The sequence below is a fragment of the Etheostoma spectabile genome, chromosome 7 (assembly GCF_008692095.1).
Source record: "Etheostoma spectabile isolate EspeVRDwgs_2016 chromosome 7, UIUC_Espe_1.0, whole genome shotgun sequence".
NCBI classification, from domain to species: Eukaryota; Metazoa; Chordata; class Actinopteri; order Perciformes; family Percidae; genus Etheostoma; species Etheostoma spectabile.
This window is the reverse complement of record NC_045739.1, coordinates 685190-688538: the sequence shown is the minus strand read 5'-3', so window position 1 is coordinate 688538 and position 3349 is coordinate 685190.

Sequence of the window (3349 nt, the reverse complement as noted above, 5' to 3'; positions counted from 1 at the left end):
TCAGAGTTATTATCTACAGTAAGTGCTGCATTAAGCTGATACTCCTCACTGCTTTACACATCTTCTCAAAGTCAGAACTCTCAGATCTCAACCAACAGATGGAATACATGTATTTTTATATTCAGTAAAATACAAACACAAATTTTCTGAGGATATGCTTATCTCTGATGTCCATCTCAAATTAAATTAAACAGTATTTATAGTATCAAATCATAAAAGTTATCTTTACAGACACTTTATAGAGCAGGTCTAGACCCCACTCTCAAGCTCCAACAGTTCTTCTAATTCCAAGAAGAACACAGTGAGTGACAGTGGCGAGGAAAAACTCCTTTTAGGAAGAACCCTGGGACGGACCTAGAATCTTGGTAAGCGCAGTCTGCCGGGGCCGGTTGGGGGGGTGATGCACAGTGGCAATAATACACTGTAAAAAAACAAAAACTGTTGTTTTTACAGGAAAACGTTGGTCACCAGTTGCCAGAGAATTCCTGTAAAAAATACAACAGGACAGTAGATTACTGACAACAATTACAGCTAAATCCCATTAAAACGCTGTTAGGACTACAATTGTTTTGTTAATTTTGCATACCTATGTTGTGTATCTATCGACCATTTCCTGTATTTTTTACATGTAATAATTGCTTATTGTGCAACAATAAATTACAAAATTAACAGGGAACTATCAAACAAGTCTGCTTTAAACTGCTAGAACAACAGTGAAACTTTGCATTTTAAATGGAGCTGTTCTGTTTATTAAACATAAAATCCATTCATAATTTGCTGTATTTTTAGGTTGTAATCAAGTTATTTAGACTAACATATTCTTCATGGCCCAGCCATGTTTCAGTAAGACGGATCAATTTGATTATCTGATATCAGGTTGTTTACCAATATTGCTTTAGAAGACAGAGATATTATATTTAATAGTCCACATCTAATTTTAATATTGTGTTTTTTCATTGCTGTAATTGTTTTAATTCCAATTAGGTTGTTAAGTATGGCCCCTCTGTGTTTCCCTTTGCTGTAACCGATGTGAGTCAGGGGGGGGGACAGACAGCGTGGTTATTAGACTCTGAGTGGGCGACTGCTCCAGTGGAAGCACAGGGACCTGAAATTAAAATCCATAAATCTGCTTACAAACAACAGATAAAGACTATCGGAACTGGCCTGAGTTGTCTTCATTATCAAAGAAATCCAGTGTTAGTTGTCTGTACATCTACAGGTACATTACATAATCCCCAAAGCATTATGGGAACTGTGTATCTATTAAATAGAAGATACCATAAATAGGTATGCTAAGATCTATTGATACGTCATGTTATATAGATCAAGTTGCACTACCACTACACTACTATTACAATACCTCAGCAAAATTCTGACAATGAGCTCTGTGGATTTTTGAGAATAACTTGGACCTTGTTTGCAGGAAAAGATGTTGCTGCTTGAATTTAATACATTTAGATTGTTCATACCTTAAGCACCATAAATTAACAACACCTCCTCATACCTGATGAGTAGGTCGATTGTCACTGACTCCCAACACGACAGACATAACTGTTCTAGGGCATTCTACAGGCATTTAAATTCATGAAAATGTCCAGTTTTCACTGTTTTTCATGGAACATTAAGCGTGTACTTAAATTGACTGGTGCATTGCACACAATACTACGGTACTTTGTTGCGTGACGTAATTCCGAAAGGCTGCCTTGTGGGAGGCTCTGAGGCAAGCACATACAGGGACCAGATCAGACAGACAGCACATACAGGGACCAGATCAGACAGACAGCACATACAGGGACCAGATCAGACAGACAGCACATACAGGGACCAGATCAGACAGACAGCACATACAGGGACCAGATCAGACAGACAGCACATACAGGGACCAGATCAGACAGACAGCACATACAGGGACCAGATCAGACAGACAGCACAGACAGGGACCAGATCAGACAGACAGACAGACAGGGAGAGATCAGACAGACAGCACAGACAGGGACAGATCAACGACAGACGCACAGCAGGGACCAGATCAGACAGGGACAGATCAGACAGACAGCACATACAGGACCAGATCAGACAGACAGCACATACAGGGACCAGTTCAGACAGGGAGCAGATCAGACAGACAGCACAGACAGGGAGCAGATCAGATGGGGGCACCTACAGGGAGCAGATCAGACAGGGGGCACATACAGGGACCAGATCAGACAGCGGACACATACAGGGACCAGATCAGACAGCGGATCACATACAGGGACCAGATCAGACAAGGGGGACATACAGGGACCAGATCAGACAAGGGGCACATACAGGGACCAGATCAGACAGCGGAGCAGCATTGCACAGAAAATACGAAGAGTAAGTGCAGCTTTACAATTGAACTGCAAAAAAACTTTCCACGTACCGTCCCGGTCGGGACATGCGGGAGGTGGAGTGTTGCAAGGCTAGCTCATATCTTTCAGAGTCTAGTAAAAACGTGCTGGAGATCTCCTCACATGGACACCGAAAAACCTCGTCTTATTACATTGAACAGGTTTTTAGAGATATTTAGGTGAAGCTGAATTTTTAAGCTAACACAGATCATATTTAGAACATTATTTCATATTTATTTAGTTGAAAAGAGAGCTATTATTTTGTTAGTTTGTTACAGATTTTATTAGAAATTATTTTTATACCACTGAGGCATAATAAAGCATGTTCATTAACCTTTGAGAAGCCTGTCTAAATTTGTGTCACGAGGCCGGGCCAAGGTCCTCTTTGATTGAAAATCAAAACATGGTGACCCAAGGTTTATTTCAAAAAGTAACAATTGACTGATGGTTTCACACGGGACATGAAGTCTGGTCACCTGACTGAAAGTCCTGTTTGTTTGACCCGTCTCCACAACAACCTGCTTCCTTAAGCAGAACGTGTCACGCTTATACTTTACCACTTTGTTTGTTCTCTTGATAATTACTGCAGCCATGAGAGGCTGCCGCCTCAGAAGAAATATAATTTAGCACATCAGGAGTCAGGTCAGCATCAGATTTAAGGGAAAACTTCCTCTGTTCTCAGGCGTCAGGCGAAAAGCCATCAGGCCATCTCAGATAAAAACGGCTGCCTCAGAGGAAACAGCCTCAGAGCAGAACATCGAACGAGCCATTTTATCTGACACCTAACGCCTTTTCATCTGATCTCTGAGACCTTACATGATGGCACATCAACCCATGCAGCTGTTTACTGGCTGAGGGCGGTCTGCAAACATATCAACATCTGGACAAATTAAACCAAAACTCCATGCGTGGTTACATACTGCTTGAAAGTGACATGTTTGTACATCATATGTACACACACACACACACACACAGCA